The sequence below is a fragment of the Schistocerca serialis genome, chromosome 7 (genome assembly GCF_023864345.2).
Source record: "Schistocerca serialis cubense isolate TAMUIC-IGC-003099 chromosome 7, iqSchSeri2.2, whole genome shotgun sequence".
In the NCBI taxonomy this organism is placed as follows: Eukaryota; Metazoa; Arthropoda; class Insecta; order Orthoptera; family Acrididae; genus Schistocerca; species Schistocerca serialis.
Window position 1 is genome coordinate 342925897 of NC_064644.1, and position 15089 is coordinate 342940985.

A 15089-nucleotide genomic window follows, 5' to 3' on the forward strand; every position below is an offset into this window, starting at 1 on the left:
CGTGTACGGCGTATCTGAACCACAGCGGCACGCGAACGGTTTATACGAGCGCGGAAATAATTCCAGCCTTTGACCGAATGCCAGTGATCATACCCTTCTGGATATAAATCGCTCCGCTGCCGCATTACGACAACGACTGCACTATTTTACGCGTCCCCATGATACGTTTTGCATACCCTTCACCCCTCCACTGCTAGCCCTCTTTGAGTGATTATTGAACGTTGACGTAGAACGCAGGCGGTGGTCACGTAATGCGACTCAATCATGTTGAAGTTTTAACGAAGAGATTATAGAAACGACCTTCTTGGCAGCTGTGGTTGCGAATGGTTTCACTCAAATATTTTCACTATCATTTCACTCATTATCTTCTAAACATTCTGCGTGGTGTTTGTTTGTTCGATATCTTGTCACCCTACCACTTTCGCGCAACGACGCTCTGAGCGTGTTTTTTAGGGAATTGACTAGTTTGAACCTGGGACCTGTTGCTGGTAAGGAGACGCCAGACCACACATGACATGTAGAATTCAGAAGAGTTCAGTGAGACTAGCGATGATATAACCAAATACTTAAGGATTTCAGCGTCAGCTCCACTGCACTCCCTGTAAAAGAATCTTAATACTAACTAAATTTAGTGGAAGGGGTTCAAGGCTTTCCTATTTTTAGTTAGCTGGTAAAATAACGTCGAAAAAGCAGCTAAGTTTACCATTGGAAGTTTTATTCTACTCACAAAACATTGTTTATAAATTTCACTATTGATAAAGGAAATGTTTTAATACAGGATGGTAAAAATCAACTGCGTTCAACAAAAATGTGAACGAATATTCCCTGAATGGGTTTCCAAGTTCTACAATGGATCGATGGATGACCTATGCCATATCACATCTATAATCTTGGTTCAAATTAAGTTTCACAAAAGAGAAAAGTATAAAAATGGTCTACAGTGACCTTCAATTATCTTTAATTACTTATCTAGCTTGTCGTAAATTACAGTGGCTGATGTGGCTTCTCAATAACTATATAACTGAAAAATCATCGAGTTTCAGATTTTTACTTCAAGTGCCAAATGTGAACACCATGAGCTTTAATTGACGATCGACACTAGTATTACACAAAAAGGGGGTGTAACAGATGAGACTTCTGCAGTTCTGAGTGAAGTCTTATGCGCTCAAAAATGCGGCATTGCGTGCATACATTATCTTGTTGGTGTTCGTCAGGGGGCGACGGGCAGCACAGCTCCGCTCACCTCGCTGTCTCGGAAGCAACTCTCTCCTAACTTCTCCTTACTACAATTTACCGAAGTTGGTTTAAAAAAACTATCTGGCTGTGTTTTCATCTGACCAATCAGGGTCTCAATGTTCACCTTAAGCTCCGCCTACAAAAATTCTGTCCATCCAATGAGAAATGTTATACTTTTCTTGGTGGGGCAATGTTTTTAAGGTTTGCAACGTAACAGAGACGCTAAAAAATCTCACGCTAAAACTTGCAGCTGGTGTGGTCCTTTTAGCGTTATCGTAAGATCTATACTCTTCTTCTGGAGGCCTCTATCTTTTAACATGGGCTGGGGGGTGGTCCTAACGTAACAGAGACGCGAAAAAGTCTCATGCTAAAACTTGCTGGTAGTTTAGCCCTTTTTGTGTTATCGTAAGATCTATACTGTTCTTCTGGAGGGCTCTAGCTTTAAACATGGGCTGGGGGGTGGTCCTAACGTAACAAAGACGCGAAAAAGTCTCGCGCTAAAAACTTGCGGGTGGTGTGGTCGTAGCAGTTAGCTGGCGACGTGGGTGTCCGTCCCTTATCGTAGGGCCTTCTCGCTTAACACGGTTCTGCTCTCGGCTTCTGTTCTCGTTTCTCCCCTCGGAACTGCGTCTGTCTCACGGTGGGAAGGTATGACATGCATTTAGGCATTCTTGTGTTAGTCTGTGGTATTCCATTTGCTCACTCGTTATTCGTATTACTTTGGTTAATTTAATGTCACGATTTATTCGGAGCTATGTGACATACTACTAGATTTGCTTATCATGTCAGGGTTTTCATGGAAGGTGTTGGATTTGCCTGGCACCTTACAATCTCAATATTTATTTCTGGTGAGTGTTATTAGTGCAAAATAATTAATTATTCAAATAATAACTACAAATAGAGATCAACTAGGGCATGAGTGTTGCAAACTCAATCTGGAGGCATTTTACTAAAGCTAAAGATCTATGTATACTGCATTTCACCTCTACTTGCACGAGACAGTATGTGGAAGCAGCAAAAATCTTCGTACTTTTTCTTAAAGTGTGTAGCATGTTTATGGCTATTAGCATTTGCTCCAAATGTCACAAAACTTTGAAGAGCTAATTTCATTATGCATAACATGCAGTATGTGCACGCTTGCAATGCTAATTTATATAAGTTGGCCATGCGGTGTATGTGGCTTAGGTTGGCGAATACTTCTCTCTTCATTTTTGCCTGTGGTTTTAGGTCAAAGCAGGGCTAGCGTAGATTCAGCCCTGAAACGCACATTTTCATCCAGATAAATTAAATGTCATTTATTTTCAGCTGGGAATAATTTTTACATTCCTAAATACGTATCCATCAGCAAACTCACTGAGAACACGTGTAATTATTGCAAGCCCATGGAGAGATTATTTCAGCGCACTAGCAGGTAATTATATTGGAACCTAATATGTCCCTTTAAAATTGATCGATTCACTCTCACACACTGCTTAGTGTAGAGAATCATCAATATGAGGGAAAGTCCCGAACAGTCGTCGACAAACTTACGCAGCTTGTAAGCTACGGTACCGACTTCAAACTCTAGTGTCAGCTAAAAAAATTGAATACGTAAACAAAAATAAAAAGTATAAAAGGCATAAGAACTTTTCAAAAATATTGCATTTGTTAGTACTTATAAACTTACATTTCTAATAAACGTGAAATGAATTTTAGTTAAACTGTGCTTAATAAAAAGAAACTGAAATTCAGTTCTACTCAAGAAAGAAACTGAAGTGCTGTTAGTAATAAATTACAAATGTAAGAATATAATTTTAACAGGCTTATGAACTTCAATGAAAAGTGTTTCACTGGTTTTTGGTTCAACAATATTTTTGGTACTGGCAGTAGATAGTGGCTGCGATTCCAATATAGTTGTCCAAGTGTTCATCAGTCTGTTTCTGTACTTGCTATTTATAAATTTCATACTGGCAATGGGAAGCTCACACAGATATGTAGAGCTGAACATTGCCTTCGCTTTGAGACTGATCTGGACGAAAACTGAGTATTTTTCTTTAGGAGTAATAGGCCACATATTTTCAGAGTGGGAGGAAAGCGATTTTAAATACGAATCATTTTAGAAAACATTCACTTCCAACTCCACTACAGCACTGTGTTCTTGAAGTTCAAAATTCTTCATGATGCAAGTGGAGAACCCCCCCCCCCCCAGCAACACCCACTACAAAAGTTAATTTGACAAACAGTGCAATAAATGAAATGCTTTTGATGTTTTGGTAGGCTTTGTTGAACTGAATCTTCAAATCTGAAAGAATTTCGAAGTATTGTTTACTGTTGTAAGGAGAAGTTGAAGAGTCTTGCTTGTCGAGGATTTGTTTCAAACAGACAGAGTGGTGCTGTGCACTTTGGTTGAGACTTTTTACCCATACTTCCAGTTTGTTCGGGAATGAAGCTACATCTGAAATTGTTCCACCATTATCTTTAACTTTACTTTTAAGCTGCAAGTTAAAGTACTTAATTCTCCGTGATGTCTTCGAAAAAAGCCAAATCGAGGACCGATGGGTAGTTCCCAAAAGGATTCGCCTCATTCTTTCAAAAATTCTGTTAATGCAGGAGGCAGTTCTTTAAAACGTTGTAAAACTCTTCCTCTAACAAGCCAACGCATTTCCGTATGAAGTGGTAGATCACCACATCGGGACTCTAGTACACTGTTCAATGTTCTGAACAAACCTATGTGAACTATTTGGGCTCTAACTTTGTGCATTAATTTTATAACTATTTTCATTACATTGTTCACAATTAAAAACTTTCCACATTGTGGCTGCTGGTGTATCATACAATGGTGATCAGAAATTTCTGAAAACTGTTGCCTTTACAACACATGGCTATGAACTCCTTCCCTCCGCCTACCATCGCAGGGGCGCCATTAATTGCTATGCCCACCAACTTCTTTACAGGAATATTTTCAAAGTTAATAAGATCTTTAACTGTCAAAATTATTTCCTGTCCTGTACTGCGTCCTGTTGGTGGTAAAACGTCTACCATTACCTGTCTCATTAGGAAATTATCAGACGCCACTCTTGTAAAAACGGCGAACTGTATCGGTTGGTTCGTAATGTTATAGGGAAAAATAGCTGCAGCAGATATCAAACTCAGTTTTAAATTGAGAAGTAACGTCAGAGCTCATTATTTCAACCCCCCTCATTACTGTATTTGCAGAAAGCTGCACACATTAATTATCTCAGTTTTTACTATCAAGTAATGTATCTGAAACATCTAAACCGCAATTTTGACTCGTGCGGTTTCTATTCTATGCAATAATTTTTGAAGAACGGAAAGACGTCCCAGTTGCTGCTTCATTATTGTCTAATAAATTTAAAAAAAGTTAATTGTTGGGCATAAAGTTTGGATTTTAGCTGTCTTGTCATTTCAGTGATTGAAAAGCATTTCCCACTGAATTCTACTCTAAGGAAAGCAATGACACTTTACGTGTCTCGTTTCCTAATCTAATTTCCTCAGCATCACCTGATTTAACTTGACTACGTTCCGTTATCCTCGTTTTGTTTTTTCTGATGTTCAAGACACGGTTCATTCCTTTCAACTGCTCTTTCAAATTCTTTTCTATCCCTGACAAAACTACAAAGTCATGGACAAACTTCAAAGTTTTTATTTCTTCTCCCTGAACTTTAATTCTATACCAAATTCATCTTTTGTTTACCATATTGCTTGCTCAATGTACAGCTTGAATAACATGGGAGATTGGCTACAACGCTGTCTCACTCCCTTCTCAAGTTCCTGAACCCTTACAACTACCTTCTGGTTTTTGTATAAGTTGTAAACAGCCTTTCGCTCAGTCTATTTTACCCCTGCTACCCACAGAATTTCAAAGAAAGTTTTCCAGTCAGCATTGTCAAAAGCTTTCTACAAATCTACAAATGCTATAAACTTAGGTTTACCTTCCCTTCACCTGTCTTCTAAGAGAAGTCGTAGGACCAGTACTGCCTCTGGTGTTTCTACAATTCTCTGGAACCCCGAGGTCGACTTCTACCAGTTTTTTCCATTCTTCTGTACAGAATTCGTGTTAATATTTCGGAAGTATTATTAAACTGATAGTTCGCTAACTTTTACACCTGTCAGCACCTCTTTGTTTGGAACTGGAATTACTATATTCTTATTGAAGTCTGAAGCTATTTCACCTGTCACATACATCTTGCTCACCAGATGGAAAAGTTTTGTAGTGGTTAACTCTCCCAATTCTATTAGTAGTTCTAACGGACTGTTGTCTACTCACGGAGATTTGTTTCGGCTTACATCTTTCAGTGCTGTGTCAAATTCTTCTCACAGTATCATATCTCCCACCTCACCTACGTCTTCTTCCATTTCTGCAATATTGCCCTCAACTACGTCTCCTTTGACCCTCTGTATACTCCTTCCACCTTTCAGATTTCCCTTTTTTGATTAACACTGGTTTTCCATCTGAGCCCTTGGTATTCATACAGTTGCTTTTCTTTTCTCCGAAGGTGTCTTTAATTTTCCTGTAGGCAGTATCTGTCGTTACCCTAGTGAAATATGCAATATGCTTCTAATTCCTTACATTTGTCCTTTAGCTACTCCTGCTTAGCCATTTTGCACTGCCCGTCCATCTCGTTCATTAGACGTTTGTATTTCCCTTTCACCTCCTTCATTTACGGCATTTTTATATTTTATCCTTTCATCATTTAAATGCAATATCTCTTGTGTTACCTAATGACGTTTTACGTAATCGATCCTCTGCTGCCTGAAACTATTTCATCTTTTAAAGATGCCAATTCGGCTTTTCTTGTATTCCTTTTCCCTGTTCCAGTCAACCGTTGCCTAATGCTCACTCTGAAACTCTCATCAACCTCTGGTAATGTCAATTCCCATCTCGCTGATTTTCTACCTCTTTCCAATTTCTTCAGTTTTAATCTACAGTGCATAACCAATAAATTGTGGTCATAGTCCACATCTGCCCCTAGAAATGTCTTAAAATTTAAAAGCTGGTTCCGAAATCTTTGTCTTACCATTGTATTATATGCCTGAAACCTTCTGGTCTCTTCCACGTATATAGTATTCTTCATCATTCTCAAACCAAGTATTACCGATGATTAAATTACGCTCTTTCCGAAATTCTACGAGGCGGCTTTCTCTTTGATTCCTTACCCCAGTCCATATTCACCTACTATTTTGCCTAATCTTCCTTTTCATACTACCTTATTCCAGACCCCCATTACTATTAAATTTTCTTCTCCCTAAACAATCTGAATAATTTCTTCTGTCTCATCATATATTTCCTCTATCTCTTCATCATCAGTGGTGGTAAATGGCATATGAACTTGACACCACTGCGGTCGGATGGCTTTCGAGTCTGTCTTGGATACAATAATGTGTTCACTAAGCTGTTCGTATTAGCTTACCTCCGTTCCTATTTCCTTATACACTATTAAACCTACTCTACATTACCCCGATTCACTTGATCAGAAGTCCTGTTTCTCCTGGCACGGAACTCGCTAATCCCCACTACGTCCAATTTTAGCCTATCTGTTTTCCTTCTTAAATTTTCTGTCTTACCTGCCTGATTGAGGAATCTAACATTCCACGCTCGGAACCGTAGAACGTCAGTTTCGCTTCTCCTGATAATGACGTCCTCTTGAGTAGTCCCCGCCCGGAGATCCGAATGGGGGACTATTTTACCTACGAAATATTTTACCCAATAGAATGCCATCATCATATAACCAACAGTAGAGGTGCAGGCCCTCGGGAAAAATTACGGCTGTAGTTTCCCCTTGCTTTCAGCTGTTTGCAGTGCCAGTTACAAGGCCAGCTCAGTCAATAATCCAGACGGTTGCCCCTGCAACTACTGAAAAGGCTACTGCCCCTTTTTAGGAGCCATTTGTTTGTCTAGCCTCACAGCACATACCCTCTGTTGTGGATGCAGCCACGGTACGGTTATCGGCATCGCTGAGGCCCACAAGCCTCCCCACAAACGGTAAGGTTCATGTTTCATGGCGTTAGCTTGCGGTGATTCTCAGGTTGGCTAAGCAGAATTGCACCTCTGAGTCAGACTGCGCTCACAACAATAACTACTTGTTTCTGCAGCGCAGCTGCCATTGCCAGTTAAGAATACTACATTGTCGGCCCCGTAGTTAATTTTAAACGCGTAGAGGATGTGCACGTTATGATTTTCGAGTGTGTACAGAGTTTTACCAATGCGCATAATTTTATTCATGCTTTGACATTGAGCTAGGATTTTTTATAAATGTGGCGTTTTCAAGCAAAATGGTTGAGGATTGCCGAAGTACAGATTATATATAATGTATAGTGCCAATGGCAAGAAAAGAATTTCTGAAGTAAAGATATTTTTTGTTAATGTCTAGTATAGATTTAATTGTTATTTAAAAAATCAATTTTACGTACTGACCGAGCAACGCATTGAAGGGGCACGAAACAAGAGCAACAAATACAAAATTAAATACTATAACACTCTGCTCACAGATGTTACAGAAGGGCCCCATCGCAGTATTGTACGACAAATGAACAAAATCAGAATAGCATCTACCTCTGCCAGCCAGTACCGCTTCCAGCTACGCACTACTACTACAATGAAACACATTGAGGTCACAGGGCGTAGTGCAGCAGCTCGACGGGGCATGGACTTGACAAGTCGTTCGAAGTCCCCTGTAGAAATGCTGCCTCTATTGTCGTCCATAATTGCGAAAGTGTTGTCAGCGCAGGATTTTCTGCACAAACTGATCTCTTCATAATGTCCTATAAATTTTCGATGGGATTCACGTCGGGTCATCTGGGTACCAAATCATTCCCTCGAACTGTCTAGAATGTTCTTCAAGCCAGTCAAGAACAGTCGTGACTCATTGACACGGCGCATGGTCATCCATAAATATTTTATCGTTGTTTGGAAACATGTAGTTTATTAATGGCTGAAAATTCTCTCCAAGTAGCCGAAATTAACCATTTCCAGTCAATTATCGGTTCAGTGGGGCCAGAGGACTCAGTCGATCCCATGTAGACATTATGGAGTCACCACCAGCTTGCACAGTACCTTCTTGAAGACCTCGTGGACTCAGCGCCACACTCGAACCCTACCTTCAGTCTTTACCAGCTGAAATCGTGACTCATCTGACCAGGCCACAGTTTCCCAGTCGTATAGGGTCCAACCGATATGGTCACGAGCCCAAAAGAGGCGCAGTAGGGGATGGCCTGCTGTAGCAAAGACTCTCAATTCGATCTCGTGCTGCCGTAGACCATCAACGCCAAATTTCACCGCACTGTCCTAAAGGATACGTTCGTCGTACGTCCCGCATTGATTTCTGCGGTTATTTCACACAGTTTTCCTTGTCTGTTAGCACTAAAAAATGTACTCAAAACACCGCTGTTCTCGGTCGTTTAGTGAAGGCCATTAGCCACTGCGTTGTCCGTGGTGAGAGGTAATACCTGAAAATTGATGTTCTCGGTACACTCTTGATACAGCAGATCTCGGAATATTGAATTCCCTAGTGATTTCGGAAACGGAAAGTCCTATGCATCCAGTTCAAACTACCATTTCGCGTGCAAACCCTGTTAATCCCCATCGTGCGGCCATAATCACGAGAGAAACCTTTTCACATGAATTGCGTGAGCACAAGTGACAGCTCCGCCAATGCGGTGCCCTTTTATACCTTGAGTATCTGATACTACCGCCATGTGTATATGTGCATATCGCTATGCCACGACTTTTGTCACCTCAGCGTAATGTGCTTATACTATGAACACTGTTAAACACTAGAAATTGAGTGTAGCCTCGGAAATTAATATCGGGGAAGTGTTTCTCTCTATTGTACTTTGACGCTGTAACTTAGCTACAAGTATTGTAGTGTCCCGCTAGAATGCCCCGCACGCTCTGCCAGCCCCTCGTATAGCGCTGCGTCTGCAGTCTCGAACTTAGCGAGTCTCCCTTATTTACTGGCGTCGAATCTTCATACCGGCGGTCGCCAGTGTGCAAGGCCGCCCGCCGAACTGCTGCGGTGCTCCATGCTGTTGACACTAGCGCCGTTAGAGGAGATACACCGACGACACTGTATCTGAGGAGATCTTGGAATGAATTTGCTGCAACGTGAAGTCTCAAGGTAGTGGAAAACGGTTGGCAGCTTCGTGTACAAATGAGAAAGTTTAATGTAGTAACACTAATGAACCGTCGCACTCTAAATATATGTACGACCTCAGTCACTATATATCATACGTGCCGCACACAGCTCTGAACCTGACAACTTGTCAACTGACAGCCGGCCGCGGTGGCCGTGCGGTTCTAGGGGCTATAGGCCGGAACCGCTGGACTGCTACGGTCGCAGATTCGAATCCTGCCTCGGGCATGGATGTGTGTGATGTCCTTAGGTTAGTTAGGTTTAAGTAGTTCTTAGTTCTAGGGGACTGACGACCTAAGATGTTAAGTCCCATAGTGCTCAAAGCCATTTGAACCATTTGTCAACTGACAAAGAATCACTGCTGACTACGAAAGCACACTTCTAGTGCTCCGTCTACGTCTCTTTCCACTGGGGAAAGGCACCAACCCGCCTCCTAGTCAAAGATGTCCAAAACCCACCAGTCACGCCCCACATCAACTGTTGGTTCTTCAAACTGCCTGGATGCGTGTCATTCCATGTTCCAGCTGTCACCATCTTGTCTTTTGCCCATCAACCAACTCTCCCTGTCTCAGTCTGCACTGCTGCGTCATTGCAGCTCCATCTGTGGCCCACTGCTACCCCTTAGGCGCTTCAGTCTGGAACTGCACGACCGCTGCGGTCGCAGGTTCGAATCCTGCCTCGGACATGGATGTGTGTGATGTCCTTGAGTTAGTTAGGTTTAAGTAGTTCTAAGTTCTAGAGGACTGAATACCTTAGATGTTGAGTCCCATAGTGCTCAGAGCCATTTGAACCACTTGCTACCCCTTAGGCCTGCCATTCCCATCTAAAACGAATTGTGCCAGCACTGCATGTGACCCCTGGCATCGCCTCGGGACTCATCATCTGTGTGCACCACCAACCACATCTTGTGGGTTTTCTTGTAGTCGTCGCCACATCTCCCTCTTTGGTGTCCGGCACCTCTAGCCCCAGGCCACTTCCACCAACAACATTGGCCATTACCCTGACCTTGACCCCAATTGACACTGAGCACTGGTGTTGCACTGCAGGCTTCCTGGTGGCACCATCGTTACCACAGTGATGATCTCTGGGAAATTTTGATTGTTCATACTGGAGCAAATGACTGACCACTTCAGTCTCACGCTACGCCAGGTCACCTTGGAGCTGCACTAGCTGCAGCAGAAACTCCTCCAACCCCACACTCTGGCCAAGCACTAGCCCCACAGCAGCACTGCCAAGCTGGCAGGACAGGCAGGAAGAACGACATGCCACAGATTCTTGCGTGGCACTGTGGGCCCCATGATTGTGAATACAAGCGCTCTGACGTAGGGGTATGGAATTGTATAAGCATCGAATCTAGTCCTACGATATTCCATCCCATACCTCTTGCATCTGTGCTCGAAATTCCCTCAGGTTGATGGGTAAAGGGTAGGTGGGCAGGGGTGTGGTTGTTTTGACACACTCCGTGGCACTCCATATATCATCGAGAGGCAAAAGATCGAGCGATGCGGTTGGCCATACAGAGTATCTACAGCCGCCAGGCAAGCTTAAGAGATGGCAGCGGTATGAGGACAAGCATTGTCCTATTGATATAAGGCATAGGTGTGGGCGTTCGCGGAAGGCAGTCAATGGTTGCAAGACCTCCACATACTATGTGGCTGTCACGAAGCCCATTAGGAACACTAAAGGTGAACTGACACCATGGGATACCAACCCCCACACCATCACACCAGGATTGCGAGCTGTGCATTTGGAGACCACAGACTGCTCTGTGGCGCTCTCCAATGCACCTGCAAGTTCGTGTGCGGTGGTCTTCGTCTCCAAGGCAGCAGCGGGACTCATCACTAAATATGACCTACTGTCAGTCTGTACGGCCCCACGTCCATCGTTGCCAAAAAAAGGCGAGTCGGATGCTAAGTTTTGGAGATGCGAGTTGCAGGCTTCGTGACGGTCGGCATGTGGCGAGGTCTGCGTCTTGCAACTACATGCCAGTGGCACGTACACTTGCGGGATGTTGCAAAGGAAGCAGGTCAGCCATCTGATGCCGTCTGTCGTTACCGCTGGATCTCTTCGCGTGCGTTTGACAATCCGTCGTTCCTCCCTCCTTGCAGTACACGCAGCACGTCCAGTTCTCACATGTCATGCATGCGTACCTTCGTGCATCCATTCCCGCCGACAACGAGCATTGGATGTGTCCTTGTGAGTCACGTGGCACGCATTAGAGTACGATGACAGGACCACCCAGCCTCCTGCTGCTCAACAATCCAGACCCTCTTGAAATCGTCTAACTGGGCCACCTGGCTTAGAACGTGTTGTCTGAACATAGTGTTTGTCCAGTTAATGGTCTAGAGAAGCTACCGGCTTCGTACTGGTCGGTACAAGCGTTTGACATCCTTCCGTGTCAACCAGTCAGAACGACTTCAAGTCCCTTCCTAAGCTCAACAAATGTGCGGCCGACCAATTAAAAGTAATCACTGGTATAGTTGATGGTGCACAACATACCCGTCCAGTTTGCAGTGGATCCGTCGGATCCTTCTGATCGCAGCTCTTTTCAACACAATCAGTGTAACGTGCAAGAGGCGTTCAACAAGTAACGCCCCTGCCAACTTCGGTTGCAAAACTGTAGAATTTGTTATGGGTCACTGTGGAATATTCGTGCCTCAGCCCTTATAATTTCACGAAGTTCCCATAGATGGTGGAGCTATACATGCCTTCAAAGTGGCGTCTATAACGAGGGTGTATTCCGAGCAAAGAGCTGTAATTGAGTTTCTTTTGATGGAAAACCAGAGCATCGCCAACATTCATAGGCACCTGCAGACGGTCAGCGGAGAACTGGCAGTAAAGGAAAGCATGATGAGTCCTAGGGCGAGGCATCTGTATCATCACAACTAGGTCGCTCAAATCTGTCCAACTTCCCGTGTGCCAGCCAGCTGAACACAGCTGTGACTCCTGGAATGTGCGGGCACTCTCATTCCAGATCCTCGATGGGTCACCGGCAAACACCTCGCAGCGCAATTGGAAGTCTCTGTTGGCTGTGCTGACACATTGGTCCAGCATTTGTGGTATTCAAAGGTGTGTGCCCGCTGGTTTCCTCGCCGCCTAACGGAAGACCAAGAAGAGAAACGAAGTACAATTTGTACGGAATTGCTTCCACGTTACGAGGGCAAACGTGACAATTTTTGGCCGAACATCGTCACAGGGGATGAAACATAGGTTCATCACTTCGATTCGGAAACCAAACGGCAATCTATGGAGTGGAGCCACACCACCTCTCTCCTGAAGAAAAAGGTCAAAGCCACACACTGAGCTGGTAAAGTCGAAGCGATAGTCTTCTAGGACTCTGAAGAAGTTATTCTGTCTGATGTCCTCCCTCATGCTGCCACGATCAACTCTAAAGTATATTGCGCTACTCTCAGGAAATTAAAGAAACGATTACAGTGTGTTCGTCGCCACAAAAATGTAAATCGACTTATCCACAATAAAGCAAGGGCTCACGCAAGTCTGCGTACCCGAGAGAAGGTCATGTAACTTCAGTGGAATATTCTTCTTCCTCCACCCTAAAGCCCAGATCTCGCACCTCTCTACTTCCATCTGTATGACCCAACGAAGGGCGCACTCTACAGGAAGCAGCACGTAGAAAATATGGCGGTCACTGATGCGGACGTCGACCAGTAGAGTGGTACCATGCAGACATACAGGCGCTTCTAATAACGTGGCGTAAAGCCGTAGCATTGAATGGAGATTATTTTGAAAAATAGGATTTTGTAGCCAAAAGAGTGGGGAATAATATGGCGAATTAGAAACCTGAATAAAACCAATCTGCTTTCACTAATGGCTCAAATGGTCCAAATGGGTCTAAGCACTATGGGACTTAACATCTGAGGTCATGAGTTCCCTAGACTTAGAACTATTTAAACCTAACTAACATAAGGAGATCACACACGTCCATGTCCGAGGCAGGATTTGATCCTGCAACCGTAGCAGCAGCATGGTTCCGTACTGAAGTGCCTAGAACCGCTCGGCCACAGCGGCCGGCTGCTTTATGTAAAAGAAAGATGTTGTATTACCTATTGAACGCCCTCTCTTATTCTTTTTTGTCAGACAGAGTTTTCTACCAATAGTTCGAGCTACACACGAATATTTTATAGTCTAACGAAAGTGAATAGAAACAGAATTGGAAATCAAGTCTATTAAATGTTATACGAAAAGCGTTTGAGGCTTTTAGCTGCAGTTAAAAGCTTATATCAGAGGACACACATCTGTCATAAATTTTCGAGTTCCATTTACAGTAAACCAATGCTGCCCGCCCGGCTAGCCGGGCAGTCTCACGAGCTGCGTTCCAAGCGGGAAGGCGTTCCGGTCCCCGGCACGAATCCGCACGGCGGATTAGTGTCGAGGTCCGGTGTGCCGGTAAGTCTCCGGATGGTTTTTAAGGCGGTTTTACATCTGACTCGGCGAATGCGGGATGGTTTCCCTTATTCCGCCTTAGTTACAGAATGTCGGCGATTGCTGAGCAAACACTGTCTCCACGTACATGTGCACTATAATTACTCTACCACACAAACATGTGGGTTTATACTCGTCTGGTATGAGATGTTCCCGGGGTGGGGGATGTCCACTGGGGCCGAACCGCACAATAACATTTGTTCTACGTTGGGCGGCGGCGGGGTGCGTGTGAAACGTCCCCTTTGAGCAATTATACAAGACTGTGCTTAAACTGACATCTGACATTCAAAAATCCCTACAAAAGAATGGCCCTGACTAACATTAAACTATACCTTTCACAAATCATTTACCTCACAAAAATCTTCCTTACTCGAACTACTGCAATACAGCGAGCGCCACTACTGCCAGATAAATAAAAGATTCAAACTATGGAAGGCACTAACTACTGATAGGCATAGATAGCAAATGAAAGATTTTAATAGAGAACAAAAAATGTATTTACCTTAATAGTCGTAATATATATATCAGTTCATGACATCCAGTCTTCCAAATTTCAAAACTCCGCCATCTCTCTCCCCACATCCACCACTGCTGGCGGCTCACCTCCAACTGCGCAACGCTACGCGCTGTTCACATCCAGCTGCCCAACACTACAATGGCAGACAACAATGCAAACTAGCCACAGACTGCACACAGCACATCCAGTTATTTTCATACAGAGCGCTATGTGGCGTTACCAATAAGAAAAGCCTAAACAGCCTACTTACATAGCCCCCATGCTCCCCACAAAAAATTTTAAAAATTGTTTTGGGCAGTGGCCAATACAGATTTGAAAAAAATTTTTGATAATTACAATAACAAAGAAATCAAAGGCACACACTTATTGATACAATGTTGGTCAAAAGCAAAAATTTTCTCACAGTCCATAAAGACAGTCCTGATCGTTCATCACAGTAAAATAGCAGTGTTTTCTCAAAGTCTGAGCAGTAGAAGAAAATACACACGGAAGTAGTGGATTTCCATGCAGTCTGGAAGAAATAGTGTTGTCCTTTCAACGAAAAGACAGTGCTGACTCTTGACATGCAGACAGGTAATGGGCCACAACAGAGCAAACCCACCGCAGAGTCAGTCGAAGTTTTGAAGAATATTGGTACGTAGGTCATCACAGAGTAGACCCACTTTAGTCCTGGTAGAGATTACGGTATTGGTGGGCCACCAGAGGTGCAGACCCACTGCAGTCCTGGTAGAGACGGCCAGCAGCCATCTGTTGCGACTGTG